The sequence below is a fragment of the Tachypleus tridentatus genome, chromosome 9, assembly GCF_004210375.1.
Source record: "Tachypleus tridentatus isolate NWPU-2018 chromosome 9, ASM421037v1, whole genome shotgun sequence".
Lineage (NCBI taxonomy): Eukaryota > Metazoa > Arthropoda > Merostomata > Xiphosura > Limulidae > Tachypleus > Tachypleus tridentatus.
This window is the reverse complement of record NC_134833.1, coordinates 53,479,050-53,495,595: the sequence shown is the minus strand read 5'-3', so window position 1 is coordinate 53,495,595 and position 16,546 is coordinate 53,479,050. Positions and strand designations below refer to the sequence as shown.

At 34.9% G+C, this 16,546-nt stretch overlaps 1 pseudogene across 1 annotated transcript in view; it reads right to left on the bottom strand.

The window, feature by feature from the left end:
* Positions 1–300: 300 nt before the first annotated feature.
* LOC143225259 (dual specificity tyrosine-phosphorylation-regulated kinase 1B-like) overlaps positions 301–16,546 on the bottom strand; it is a 74,794-nt pseudogene continuing 58,548 nt past the window's right edge. Inside the window, exons 5-9 of the transcript XR_013013753.1 lie at positions 7,288–7,574; positions 6,962–7,108; positions 3,944–4,084; positions 3,365–3,683; positions 301–2,567 (exon numbers count right to left, since the gene is read on the bottom strand). The product of XR_013013753.1 is annotated as a dual specificity tyrosine-phosphorylation-regulated kinase 1B-like (transcript). The remainder of the gene's footprint in view (positions 2,568–3,364; positions 3,684–3,943; positions 4,085–6,961; positions 7,109–7,287; positions 7,575–16,546) is intronic.

Genomic DNA, 16,546 nt, shown 5'->3' with positions numbered 1-16,546 from the left:
TTACTACCCACCGCAAACTCTTGGGATTGACCGTCACAGACGTATATTTGAATATTGTTTGTAATTTACAAACTACTAAAACTAAAATATTACAAGAAAACACGCCCATTGGTGACTCGACGGTAAGTCATTCGGCTTATGACGCTAAAATTCGAGTTTCGATACCCACTATGAGCAAAGCACAAATAGTTCATTTTAATGAACACATTTCGTGAACTTGTTTACATTTCAAAGTTTTGATTGTTACTCCACTTGAAGAGCAGCAGAACAATAAGAAATAAAAACACAAGAAGCGATAACTTTTTGGACAATGCATTTACTTAACGGTGAATACATCTGCAACTATATGCATGTGGGAAACGAGAGCCACAAACACTGGTAGAATCAAAACTTCCATTTGGCCTGTCCACTGTGGCAAGAACAGATTATAATAGTCATACGTTAAAACTGTACTAAATCAAATATAACTGTATGGACATAAAAAGCCTCAAGAGGAGGAATAATATAGGAACTAAATTACTTTGTCACTTCTAGTTTCACTCTGTCATTGGCACTATGAAGAAACAAAAAATGTGTTAGTTTTTATCTCTTTGTTAAAATGTGACCATGGGTAAAATACTAAAGATGTATAGTAAGAAATACTATAATTCCAATTAAATTATAATAGATAAAGGGCAAAAGCACATAACTGGCAGCACAGATTTGACAATAGCTCTCTTCAATGTGAGAAGCATCCACAATACCACTAACACAAGCTTCACTAGTTACAGAACAAAGAAAATCTTCAACAGCAACTGATATTCATAGCTACTGATCTGTACCATAAAACGGTCTTTAACAAAATAGTAACTTGATAAGATGTATGAGAGTGTGGAATGATATATAAATTAAGTGGATTCTTTGATGGAACCCAAACATGACTGGTTTTTCTTCAGCTTAATGATGCCAATGTGGAATTAAAATCTTGAAAACAACATGTTAACGATGCAGGGTCAGATTTGGCTGAGTAACAAGGAATTTGTGACAACAGATATATATATATATATATATATATTTATATATGTACATCTGAAATAAGAGAAGAGTGAAAGGCTATTCCCATAGAATGAATCTAAATTGGAAGATAACCGCATTTAATATGTGTATGCATGTGTGGGGGGTATTTACAGTTCTAGCTGTTAGTGGTGGTAACCAAGGTAAATATAATAAAATTCCCTGTCTTTCTTTACTGAGGCTTCAGTGACAACTTTTCCCCACATGAGGAACAATAAATAGCAATTCATAGAGCAGGTAATATTTACATTAGTGCTTAAATGCACTTCAGTACCCTTTTAAGCAGCCAAATGACTGATAATTAATTTACTTACATATTTGTTGTTTTTGACAAAATCCCATAGACAGCCTAAAATTTAGTACTAATAGTATCAGGTTTCCTAAATCTAGTACTGTTCTCATAATTTCTTCAGGAAACTTCCTTATACTGACAAGGACTGATTAACTAGTTCAACAAAGCAAGGTCTTGAAGTTTTCAAGAACAAAGTTTATAGTATGTTATCTGTGAATCAACATTTTGTTGTTGCTAAATGTGTGTGTACTAAGAAATCTTCAGTGTTCCACACAAAAAAAGTCCAAAGATCACAGTCAAGCTTTTGGCCCCCTTATCCAAACCACATCAAAAAAAAAAAAGCTCACAGCAGCTCAAGCACAGATATTTTACTTGTTAGTGGAATCTTTACTATTGAAAATGAGTTGTCAGTGACTTGAGACAGATGACTGTTCCACACACACACCAACCATTGGAGTCTCCTCACTCCCTGAGCTGTGTATCGGATTCTCTGTTGACAATAAACTTGAAGGTCGTGTTGGAGTTGTTGAAGATGGTGTAACACAATAATGTGGTAAGTTGGCTGTGTGGAAATCTGGTGGAGCCACCGTTTGTTCTCTGTACATAACCCCGGAAAATGATAGAGGCTGATAGCTCCCTAGCTGCATGTTTACTGAACTAGTCTGTGTGCACTCTAATGATATGGGCACTGATCGTGTGAAGATATCTGAATCCATTTCGGAAGACACAGCAGATGATGTTGCATGGCTCCCTCTGTTGGAGGCAATGTTTAAGCTTGCTTGAAAATGATACGACTGAACGGAGTCTAGTCCTACAACTACATGAGGTGTGGTGCTTAAGGAGCTCTGTCCTTGTGACTGATGGGACAAAACATGAGGATTCCCTCGAGGTCTGTGACTCTGTCCATGAACATGCGAAAAACCATAGCCATTTGAGGATGCACTAGAGTTTAAGCGCTGACAGACGGAAGCTGAACCTACTGCTACTGTTGGTGATGGGTTACCCACAAGTCCCAAGGAAGGAACCCAAACTTGGCCTTTTGGTAGTCCCATACTATTTGGACTAACACAGTCCATTGTGGACCCTACAGAAGTAACGTTACCAGAATGTTTTCCAGCATCTAATTCTGAAGTCTGTGTGTACCTGTGCTGCAACTGTTTATGTACGTACTGATGTGTCAAATCAGTGTGTACCCATCCACTCACCTGTGTAGCTGAAGAACCTAAAAACAAAGACAGACAGATCAAGATCAGTTGAAAAAGAACTGAAAAAAAGGAACTTTAGATATTTTCTTCAGTATTATACTAATTCTCATTAGTCATTTATAAATATAATAATTATTTTTGAATTTTTTCTCTTTCTTTACTAGCTCTGAACATTTTACTTTATTGTTAGCAAACAAGTTCAAATCATCCATATGTTACCTTAATCAGTGAAAATGAATCCTTGTTTTTAAAACTAAATATTGCACTGTGTAAATCAGTGTTTTAAGTACAAGAAAAATGGAAATACAATCCATTTTAAATATCTCTATATCTTTCAGCCATTAGAAGAACAAGCTTACAAGTTTAGATCTATAAAAAACATTAAAAAATATAATTTTCAGCATTCCATGCACTAATTGAGGAAAAACTTGAATTCAAAATTTTAAACTTAGGAGAAAATATTAAAATTAAGTCATGATGTAAGGTTAATCAATAATAGACCTATAGACAGAGACATGTTTCTGATACTGTTGAAACTTAGCAAAGGGTCTAGGAAATCAAGTACTTTACAAGTTGAAGGAAAAGTCTGAATTATGAAGAAGCATGATGCATGCTTGGCATATTTGGGATATTGTTGTTTAAATGTTAAATAAAGCAATGAAAACCTAATAGTTACAATAATAATTGTTATAGCAAAATACTGAATTTCTTGTTTGTTTCTATCTAAATAAGAAATGCATTAGTGAAAAGTATATCTAATAAAACACAGACTACACTTTAACTAGTTGTTTAGTAAAAATCCAAAATTACATACTAGAACTTTCAGAGCTGGATCCTGACCCACAACCTGTTCCTACAGATCCTGGACTAAATTGATCCAGGACATGGCATAGACTGCTGCCAGGTGATGTATTTGTGCTTTCATCTACTGTTCTTTTGAAAAAGCTGTGTTGGAGACAATGGTAGGGAGTGATACGTTTCTTTGGATCATAGTTCAGCATCTGGGAAACTAGGTCCTTGAACTTCAAGTAATCAGAGATTGTATGACCAGGTTCACCAAGCCGTCGACCTCCAGGTCCACCAGTGTCACATCCAATAATTTCATGAACTTTCTTTGAACCTGGTTTTTTATACTAATAAAACATGTTGCATTATTATTTCTATCTTAATGTTTCCAAGACATGTGCCATATATTTTAGTTTATTCTCTCTTTCTTTACATGGTTTAAAATTAACCAGTAAAATTATTATATTCTTTAGGAACTACATATACATATTTTACTTTGTATTTTTAACAAAACACTTGGATTCTTGATGTTTTAACATAGGTTAATTGTAAATATTCATGAAAAGTTACTTTTCAAGGAAATTTAGTTACAACAAATGATACTTACATTCTTCATGTCTCTAGTTTTTCTTAAACTGTATGTTCCATCTGCCAATTTGTCAAAATATTTACGAGCCTTGTGGGCTTTCTCAAGCATATGCTTTGGAGGTATTCCCAATACTTCAACAATTTTGTTCATCTGATCTATCTATAAAATAAACATTATCATTCATTTTTTGCTGTTACAATTATATTTGCTAATCCTTACTACTCCTATCTACTTAATGCTATAAAGGATGTTTTACAAGAGTTTTTCTCCACTCAATGGCAATCTAGGCCTAGGTAAAGTTGGCAACTAACTGCCTTCGACCTACTCAACAAAGCCATCTAGGTTACAAATAACTTGTTAGCAGTTTGCAAAAAAAAATCATTAATAAAATTGTGTGTAAAATTCTTAGTTTATGTCTCACATATACCTGAAAGAATAGAAAATTTATTAAACCTCATTAAAAAACACATAACTGAAGTATTAATAGAGCATGAGCATTGCAGAATGTTGCTTGCCTATACACGAGTCCATGTAGAATTTCTGTTTAAGGCCCAAAATCTCCTACAATCATCAATGTCTCCACTGGCTACAACACTCCATACTTTAAATTCTATGTTTCACTATAACGTTAATACATTGTGCTCCCAAACTCCAATAAACCTGATGCCTGAAATTTTTGACAAATAATTAAAACAAATATTTTACCATGAATTTTCTTCACAAATATGTTTCTTATTTTGTTTCATTATATAGTAAGTATTGCACAGAAAAAGCACTAGGTAACAATAATCAAGTTTTATTACTTGTCTTCATAAATTTGCTTCATTTACAATAAGTATGGTAGGGTTCATACCCATCTGCATTTCTAGAATTATGAAATATTTCATTGTTAATGACCTAATAAAGAGCATTATTTTCTTGCTACAAACTATGCTTAGTTATCCTCCATCACTAAAAATAAGTCTCAATTTTGTTAAAGAGGAAAATTCCAAATTCAACCTCATGACTAGCTGAAGATTTCAATAACTGAAGCAGCAACTGCCAAGAACACCACTTTAAAGACTATTGTCCTGGTTTAATATTTTATGCATTAATGAAGAATAGATATATATATTTTTCTTTATTCACAGACAAAAGAAAATATATTTTCAGTGTTATAAATTACTTGTTTGCTATAAGGAGCTGCTAAACATGATGACATAATAATGATGAATCTTCATCTAATATCAAGATAGCAGTACATTATTTATTAATAGAAGTAATCTGTTAGAGAATAACACTTTAATGTTAGACAATGACAATTATCACATCTATTCTGCCATTCAATTGCTCAAGGACTTACACAGTAGTTTACTGGTTAAAGCAGAATGAGTTAAATATAGGCATAACTAGTAAGAAATTTCTGTTGAAATGTTGATGAATGTAGGCCTACAACTTTGTTAAACATGAATGTAGACTGAAGTAAATATTATAAAATAAATAAATCGTTATCATTACACAGACTGGACTTTGCATATATTTTTGCATTATCTTCATCAAATAGTTAAAAACATTTGTCCAACAACAGAACATATTATAACAGTATAAATATACAGTATTCTCCAAATCACTTGATAATAGAAAACACTAAGATATGCCCAAAATCATGCTATACATTCATTACAAGAAAGGAATATGGAATCCATTATTTCAATAAAAAGTTTTTATATAGTAGACATTTCTCACTCATTAAAATGTAGAAACCCCTAGTGACATATACTAAAACTACACTACAGTATAATCTGTACAAATTACTTTTTTTTTGCTATACACTCTTACAATAAGAGCTACCAGTTTTTTTTTTCAACTTCCTACATGTACATTGTTAAATAAATATAAAAAAAACATCCAATATTTACATTACAGTGATTAAACATCCATGTATTCACTCTCTTAGCTTTCACTTCTATAAACATGACATTTTTATGTCATAATACATTCATCTTTATCAACTTTGCTACACTGGTGGTCAGGGTTGCAGATAGTTCAAACTTTTTTAATAACCATAGCACAAGGGAATTACATTTAGTAGTAATGTGATCATTAATAACTAGAGCAGAAGATAATTAAATTAACTAATAATCTGCACTATAACACCCATAGTAGAAAATAATTATATTTACTGGTATTCTTACATTAAAAACACCAAATGAAAATAATTTTATTCACTGGTATTCCAAAGATTAATTAATAATCTTACTGGTACTCTGAAAACAATTACCATATAGGCCTGTACTCTGGAAAAATATTATCACATAGGCCTATACTCTGGAAAACATTGTCATATAGGCCCGTACTCTGGAGAAAAACATTATTATATAGGCCTATACACCGAAAAAAATTATCATACAGGATGGTACTTGAGAAAAAAAAAATTACATAAAATGGTATACTAGAAACAATTATCACATAGACCAGTACTCTAGGAACAATTATCAGATAGAATGGTACTCTGAAAACAATTATCATATAAGCCAGTACTCTAGAAAAAAATTATTATATAAACTGGTACTCTGAAAACAATTATTGAGATGTAAAGAACCTTAGAAAGTTATTACTCAAAGATTATTTCTTATAAATATATATACATATTAAGTATAATACACACACACTGAACAGCTATTTCTTTGAAATATATATATGTATTAAGTATAACACATACACACTGAAAACTTTGTTTCTAAATTACACCAGCTTTTACATAATAATTATATTTTACAAGAAATGAATCTTATAAACTGTATCCATTTTTGAAATTACACATTTAAATGAAAAATTTGAAATAAAACTGTATCTCAGGATGGATGGTGGGGGTATTAACGTTAACTTTTATCAAAATAAAATAGAGAACAATATTTTGACCTTCTTTATTTTGGTAAAAGTGTTAATACTCATATTAGTCATCCTGAAATATAAAGTAAACTAATCTCATTAGCTTCAATAGTACAACTAATATAAAATTCATTATCTGCAACAGCACAGCCAATGTAAACTAACCTCATTAGCTCCACTAAACAGAGGTTCCCCTGTATGCAGTTCTACTAAGATGCAACCCAGACTCCACATGTCAATGGCCATATCATAGGGTATGCCAAGAAGGACCTCTGGTGATCGATAAAATCTACTTTGGATGTACTGATAAATCTAAAAAAATGTATTAATAAAATTCTTTGAACACTTTCAAACCACACTAGGTAACAAAATATTAGTAACATTCTTTTTATTTGGACTGATGGAAAATAAACTTATGATTAATTTTATAAAAACTTTCCACTTGACTAACTATACAATCAATACATAACCATCCTTCAAAAATGTCTTACCCTTTGTCCCAGTTGACATGAGCTGCCAAAGTCAATTATTTTGATAGCACTACGTTTAGGATTACACAGAAGGATGTTTTCAGGCTTTAAGTCACAATGGATGATGTTGAGATCAGCATTGGATAGAAACACTAAAGCTGTACACAGTTGCTGGGCAAACTTACGAGTGAGGTTAAGCGACACCCCGTGAAAACTTGTATTCCTCAGAAGATCATACAGGTTGTAGGAGAGAAGTGGAAAAACCAAACATAGATGATTCCGTCACATGAAATTATCTTTGAGTTTCACTAAAGTAGATTATATATTTTTCATAAAAATTGTTAAAAAATAAATATAAGTTAATCAGAAACTGTCAATAGTTATGAAATTAAGAAATTTTTAGATATGGTGACAAAATATTGGTAAACAAATTGCTATACACATGAAGTTTACTTTCTCGATTATACATATGTTGAATATATATACATGTATGTATGTATGTATCCACTCTAATAACACCCACTTTGAATATCAGATTAAGAACCAACCATACAATTTTTACATTACCACACACTGAAAACTTGAGTAGCAGTAATATGAGATATATTTATCATAGCATGCTTTTCTTCTATATCTTGTAAAGGTGCCAGTGAAAGTTTGTTATAAATATACAACTCATAATAAATTAATTAATGGATATTTTCTTTTCTTCCCATTCTATAACCTTTATGAAAAAATACTACATAATTCTAATTTCCATGATTAGCCATTAGATTTTACAAATGTTGGAGCTGAGAATCATCCAGTCCATAAATATTTAATTAATTAACATTATTAATGTAAAAACGTGACCTACTTCATGGGCTTTATATGAGGTTAGTTTATCAAGAAAACTATTTACTTTATATTTTTTTAGGGATCACACAAAACAAAATTTTCAAAGCTTTACTAATTCATTCTATAATAATGTTACCAACAAAATGTAAAGGGCATTTATACAATGAGTTCTAACTGAAAGCTACATTAATATCAGGCAACTGCTGTGACTGTTCACAAAGTGTCTTTTTGTTTTTTGTGGTCAGGGCCAGAAAACCTAAAACACTCTCCCTCCATTTCATGTAATCAATATGATATTTAACACCCTGGAAATGATTCAATTCAGTTCATAGGGAACACAAATATAAGTTTTGACAGAGTAAAAGTCATCTTCAGAAAAAGTTTTACATTTCTAACAAAGTGAATGGCTTTTGGAATGAAGTTTTGTCAAACTTGGTGAATGCAGTTAATTTCAGGGAGATGGAAGACCTGATAAATATATGAATGATAAACACTAGTTTTAATTTTATTTCAGAGTTTAATTTCATTGTTCCTTGCTATCCATAAAGCATATGTATACAAGTTTACTGACAATAGTTCGTCATTTGTGTAGAATAAGTAACAACACAAAAGACACCTCAGTTTCACAATACTGTAGAATGTAAAAAAATATCTCCTAATCCCCTAGTGAATATCTTAATTGACTATTAGTTACAAATATAATCTATCTTTTCAGCAGAAGAAGTTTAAGAAAAATAAAAGGTATGTTAAAACACTACCAGCATTCATAAACCGCCATGTAACGTGGAGTTCATGACATCACTAAAATGTTTGTAAGGTGCATAAAAATTACATAACCATAAGACAGCAAGTCTATAAATAATATTCCACTTACATCAGTGCTAATCAATTAACCCTCATCAGCACACTTGGGGGCCACATGACTTCACGTTACATACTAACCCTAATAATCCTAAATTGTAATGCAATTAGATTCTGGAATTTCAAACCAAAGCTTATTTTGATGGTAATTTTATGCTATGGTCCAACTAAACCCTGTGTTCCATAAGATAAATTTTCAAAGGTGAGTGAAACATGCTTGCTGTTTCATTTATGGGGACATTATAATGTAACAGTCAATCCCACTATTCATTAGTAAAAGAGTAGCTGAAGAGTTGGCAGTGGGTGGTGATGACTAGCTGCCTTCCCTCTAGTCCTACACTGCTAAATTAGGGATGGCTAGCACAGGTAGCCCTCGTGTAGCTTTGCACAAAATTCAAAAAACAAACAAACATCAAAGGTGTGCTGATGAAAGTTAAGTATGTAAAAGACTTTTTACTCATTTAACTGCTGCCATTTAGTTTATATGTCTGAAAGATTGAGACAAGCATAAACATAATGAGTAACTGCAAATCTGATTTAATTTCTGCTTAAGGATAAAAATAAAAGATTAAAAACTTTAATAAATATAAACTAAGATAAACCATAAAAATAGCTTTCATACAATAATTTCCATTTTGTTTAACAAATCACAGACATGTCCATATCATAAGATTAACCAATGGGTTAAAACTAATTTTGCAGCCTGAAAAACCTCTAAGAGAAATTTGGTATCACATGGTCTAAAATTACTAATAAATCATATAGTTGAAACCTGAAACTTATCATTTTCTATAAAGAAATGAGCTTCCAACAAGTACTTACTTCTCACATATATAGATAGTAATCCTGAGACAAACCTCTATCAATAGAAGCACCACACAGGAGATCAACAAATTTCGGTAGAAATGCACCAACAACAATAATGTATAAGAGGTAAAATCTTTACAGAACCAAGAAGAATAAAAAGTGTTGAATAAGGCAGCCTAATAAACCCATGATTGAAAAACCCTGATCAAATAACCAAGTGAGGAAATCTGTAATAATAGTAACAGTAGGATGAGAATAGAAAAATCCTCAAACCAAAGACCAATGACAGAATACATTCCATATACATGATAAACCTCCATGGAGGAAAGATTTAAAGAACATGATAAAAATAAAGCTACTTGCCATGACAGACCAAATCTCCTTGCCAAGGATGTGATAAAAGCCAGGCATAGAAGGTTGCCACAAAATGGGTGAAGTTATGGAAAGAGAAGATAGCAGAGTAAATTAGATTTGACACAGCTGTAGAAACATGACTGAGTAAGTGAGTAAGGGGAAATCAGAAGGACATGCCACAGAGTAGTATGGAAGATAGAAATGATCCTGGTAGGTAGGTATTTAATGTTTATTGGCATAAACCTACTAGGCTATCTGTGCCAAACAAGATGTATATAGTATTATGGTATCTGGAAATGAAGGTGAAAATATGTAAAATTAAGACCTGTCAGGAAGATTGAAGTTCAAATTTGCTGTCAGTAACCTGAAGTTGGCCTTTCCAGTCCTGGGTTCAGGTCAAAATAAAATTAAAATGTGTCAAAGAAATCATGCTAAAACAGTGTATAGTCCAATAAAAACCTTAAGTTAAAAAGACCAATGGCTCTTAAAAATGTAAAAACATGAGTGAGGCAGCCAGTATCAACTATGACACTGGCTAATGTCAAGAGCAAACCTACCTTAAAAATATGTTTAAAATGACATCGTCATTCTTGGTTGTAACGACGGCATGATAATAAAATATGTACAATTGTGACCCGAGTGCCACACAGACCACACATTGGTGCATAAGTACCAGATAAAAGGAAGTGGTGTGATAAAAAAACTGTGACCAACGTGTAGCCTTCCTTCGATCTTTACAGGAACAAGATTGCCAAAGAGCTAAAGAAGGCTTGATTTGAAAAAGCTTATTATTTCATTGCTCACTCCAGGTCGACTGCCAACTGGTGTATAGTCAGGTTTTTGTAACTGAACCATAGTCCATGTATGGAATAGGGACGGTGGTGATAGAGCCAGAGCAGACGGAATTTGTCGCTCTGTCAGCTAGCTCATTCCCAGGAATACCAATGTGAGCTGGTATCCAAAAAAAACTGGACAGAAATAGATGACAGAGAGAGATGAGCCAGTTTGTTTTGGATATTGATAAGAATAGGATGGTAACTAACATGGAATGATGTCAGAGCCAATAGACAGCTGAGTGAATCAGTATAGATCGTACAATTTGTATATTGCATAGTTTTAGTACGATTCACGGCAGGAGAAATGGCATACAATTCAGCAGTGAACACAGAAACTGTAGAAGGGATTGTGTGTGCTACAACTGAACTGTAACAAACCATGGCAGAGCCTACAGAGTCACCTGATTTTGAACCATCCGTATATACAAGAATGGATGGATTGTTTGAAAGATGTTCAGCAAATAAAGAGCGATATTTTCAATCGGGAGTAGCTGCCTTCCTCAAATGACTCAAAGATAGGTCACAGTTGAGAATAGTAATTAGCCATGGTGGAAGTGGCTGAACTGTCGATACTGTTATGCTATTCAAAGATATATCCAATTTTTCTGATTGTGCTGAAATACAAAGGCTAAAATGAACAATAGCAGATTTTTTATAATAGAAAAGTGTGACCCACTGTGGATGGAAAACACAACCTCAAGTAGGATGCTGTGGTAAAGACTGAAGTTTGGAAGCATACATAAGAGACAGTTGCAAGTGACAGATATACAGAGGGGGTTCATGGGACTTCTCATATAAACTTTCGACTGGAGAAGTACAAAAGGTCCCAGTGCAAAGCCAAAGCCCCTTATAGTTGATAGGATCCAGCATTTTTATTGCTGAGGTTCTGGCAGAACTATAAACCATAGACTCAAAGTCAAGTTTGGATCAGATAAGGGCACAATAAATTTTAAGCATGGAGTATTGACCTGCTCCCCAAGAGGTGGAAGAGAGGACACAGAGGATTTTCAGTGCTCTTATACATTTGACCCAAAGTTGCTTGATATGGGAAATAAAGTTTAATTTACAGTCAAATATAAGGCCTAAGAATTTTGCCTCATGGACGAAAGGAAGTACAGCATCATCGATATGAAGTTCTGGATCTGGATGAATACCCTGCTGGCAGCAGAAATGTACACAAACAGTTTTAGAGAGAGAAAGTTGAAAACCAATTGCTGTGGCCCACTTAAGTATATGATTGATTGCAGTTTGTAGCTGCTGCTCAATGAACCTCATGTTTGATGACTGACACGAGATATGAAAGTCATCAATAAAAAGACCATTTGCAACTGTAGGTAGTATCTGTTTACTGATGGCATTAATCATTATAATGAAAAGTGTGACACTCACGACACAGCCCTGAGGAACTCCAAGTTCCTGTGGGAAAAACAGGAAAGTGTTGAGCCTATACAGACCTGGAATCAGCAGTTCATTAAAAAATGCTAAATAAAAAGTGGCAAATTGCCATGCAATCCATATGAGTGAAGGTCTCACAAGATACCATATCTCCATGTTGTATCATAAGTTTTCTCTAAATAAAAAAACAAAACAAAAAATAGAAACAAGATGTTGTCATTTCAAAAAGGCTTCTCTAACTGATGTTTCAAGGTGAATTAAGTGGTCTATCAAGAGCGTTGTCTTCAGAACCCACACTGAGTGGGTGAGAGAAGATTGTTTGATTCAAAGAACCAAACAAGGCGAGCATTAATCATCCTCTCTAAGGTCTTACTGAAACAACTCATCAAAGCAATGGGATGGTAATTCGAAAGAATCTTTGGATCCTTCCCAGGTTTCAGAATAGTGAGTACAATAGCTTGGCATCAAGCATCAGGAAAGGCATTCTCCTCCCATATCCAGTTAAAGACAGCCAGAAGAAAGATGGTGTAGCATCTCATAATGTATATCATCAGGTCTAACTGATGTATTGCCAGAATGAGGAAGCACAAGTTTCAGTTCCACTAGTGTAAGAGGGCAATTGTAGTAATAGGGATGATCAGTCGAAAAGGAAAGAGGCAGATATACAACTCATGTTTTAATAGCTAAGAAGGAAGGGGATAAGTTTCAAGAGCTAGATACATGAGAGAAACATTCACCAAAAGTACTGGCAATGCTCCGAGCATAAGCATCTTCATGGCCATTGAAAATTAAGATAGAGAGGGGAGCAGAAGTATACCATCCACCCACCTTCCAGATCTTGTCCCATATGACTTTTGAACTGGTGGTTGAAGAAATGCTGGAGGTATATTTAATCCAAGATTCCTTCTGGCTTTTATGTCTAACTTGCCGAGCCTGTGCATGGACTTGCTGAAATGCATTGCAGTTTGTAAGCGTGGGATATCTATGAAATTTATCCCAGCACATTTCTGAGCTTTTCGTGTTATAGAACAAGCAGAATTCCAGCAAGGGCAGGGATGTCATGAGAAAAATGTTGAGGTTTTGGGGATGCACTGAGCAGCTGCTTGGACAAAACAGTTAGTTACTGCTGCTACACAATCATCTATTGATGATTTCCATAAGATGGCTGGATCAAGTTCTGAGAGAGCAGTGAAAGAGGGCCTGGTCCAACTTCCACTGAGGCACACAGGTCAGGTGGCACTTACCACGGCCAATCTCTCTTAATATGATAGGAAAATGATCACTACCCCATGGATTGATGTCAACTTCCCAAGAAAAGCAAAGGGGGGAGCAGACAGAAAGAGCTATAGCAGTAAATGATTAACTGGGTGCATGAAAATAAGTGTAAGAGCCAGTATTGAAGAGAGACAAGTTGTGATTCATAAGCATATGCTCTATAGCACAACCCCACACATCAATACTAGAACCACCCCAGAGGAAATTATGCCCATTAAGATCCCCCAAAATTAAAATGTGGTTGGCAGTTGCTCAATGAGGGCATCAAGGTCTGAGGGATGATAATTTTTTCCAGGGGGTAAGGTACAGAGAGCAAACAGTAATGGTACAACCCAAGGAGATATGGATGGCTACAGCCTCCAAGAGTGTATTCAATGACAAGGACCAGGTGGGCACATGTTGGTCAACCAGCAGTGCTACTCCCCCATGTCCTTGTCCTTCACGACCTGTCATTTCAGTACAAGGAGTACTGTCGAATTGTGACTGTATTATTAGGTTTTAAAAATGTTTCCTGTAAAGAAAGGCATTTGGGATGATAAAAGTCAATTAAATTCTTGATGTCATTTACATTTGATTGCAAACCTCGACAGTTCCATTTGATTAGCGTGGCCATTTTTCTTTATTTTGTAGGAGAATATGGGATTGAAACCTTCTGCTTGCAACCATGCTTTTTTTCTTTACTTCATGGGGTCAGTCATTCTCTAGTGATCCTGCTCTGGATCGTGTAGGCAGGTCGGAGTTTGTAGACATACGTTCCAGTGATTGAGGATATGAACTAATGGGTTGTTTAATTTTTGGCATGTCAAGTGAGGAAGATCCCATGGAAAGTTAAGCAATGACTGGAAGATGTGGTTGGGACAAAGATAGAAGTAGATACTGATTAGTTAACTTTGTTGATTCTGGAGGGTACTAGATTAAGATGCTCTGTTAAGGATTCTGTAGAAAGCACAGAAAGGTCTGTCTGGACTCCTACTGTAGTAGTGAAATGGATTACAGCAGCATAAGTCTCAGATAGAATTGGGAATCGTAATTTCCAAGCCTCTGAATAAGTAATAGTATGAACTGTCTTGAGACGTTGTACTTGTTTCTCTTCTACCAATTTAGGGCAAGAAGTAAAAGAGGAAGGATGTGGATCATTACAGTTAATACAATGCAGTTCTAATTGGCATTCAAAAACATCATGGTCTTTACCAGCACAATGGGCACACGTTAAGAAACCACGACAAGATGTTTTCGAGTGACCACATCATTGACAATGAAAACATCCAACTGGGTTAGGGATATAAGGCCCTACCTTACGATTCAGATATCCTGCCTTGATTGTGGTAGAAGGACGTGATGTTGTAAATGTTAATATTAGAACATTTGTCAGCTCCATAATCCCATCTCTACGAGTAAAAATTCTGTGCATGGCTGAAACATCTTGACTGCTGTAACCTGTGAGGATCTCTGACTCTGGGATGGTCTTTAAATCCCTCTCAACTATAACTCCTCTAGTAGAACTCAAAGTAGAATGAGGAGTAACTTCAATGGGTATATCCCCAATGGCCTTCAACTTCAAGAGGAGTTTGGAATGTTGTGATGAAACTGTTTCCAATAAAATGTCCCCAGACCGTAATTTTTTTTTTTACCAATTTAGGCGAGCCAGCAAGCCCTTCTAAACACTTCTAAATACAAAATGGAGACAGATTTTTTCAGTTAAAGAATATATAATTAAAAATTGCAGGACAGATTCAAGTTGTGAGTTTCACCAGACAGAGTCATCAATGCACAGTCGTTTGCCAGTAGTCGGATTTTTCTCTATGTTGTCATGCTTGTTTTTTTTTTTATTTGAGGGGTATCCATAATAAAAAAAAGAATATTTCAGTGCCCACTGACCCAACCCACCATGGATCTCTATGAGGGGACACACTACAATGCAGCAATGCCAGGGTTTTGTGAGCACTATACCCGAACACCAGTATCAGATATAATGTCCACTACACCTGTTGAAGACATCCTACACTGGCACTCAAATGACCCTGGCCCAAATGGACTAGCCAACTGATCTTGGGTGGACCACCCCAAGACTGCCCGTCTGCAGGAATTCAAGGCTAAAGTGGTGTGTTGGGGTTGGACCCCAAAACCACCAGGATCCTCTCCTCCCCTTCATGGGTTACCATACATGACAAACAAGGTGAATGTTTAGATTCTAGAGAAGGTAAACTGAAAGTATAGAACCTTCTCTTGGAGGTCCCCTCACCACGTACAGGAATCTACATCGAGAGGAAATGATCCTGGAAAAGAGTCAGTTGAGAAGATATACATAAAGGGATATGCCTGTTTAATTATAACTAAATGCATTGATAGCCGGTGCAAGTGAATTGAGGGCTGTGGCAAATGCATTCAGGTGTAAAGTACCCCACTGACTGCAGCAACATTGGAAAACTTGAGAATCTAGAGACCACTCTGTTGGATACTTTTTGTCTGGGCAGGATAGATGATCAACAAAAGGGTTAAAAGGATCTGAATGGAGTCAAAAAAGAAATTTATGCCCAAGGTGTCAAAAGAAACACCCAAATGGATAAGACGTTGGGTAGAAACAAGAAGGGACTTCTCCAACCAAGCTGCTTCTAAAACAACCAGACGAATTTGCTGAGAAAACTCCAGTTCAGTATGAGCCAACAGTTGCTAGTTGTCTATGTAACTGTAACCTACAAATATGAACGTATATTTGGCACAAGTATTGCCCACTCAACAAAAGACAAATGATGCTGAAACAAGCCTGAAAGGGAGAACACAAAACTGATAAACTACCTTGTGATATACAAACTAAAGATAATGTTTTGAGAGATGAAGTATAGGAACATGTAGATAAGCATTTGAAATTTACATGTTGCTCATCTATAAACCTGGATAAAAAGCTCATCTGAGGG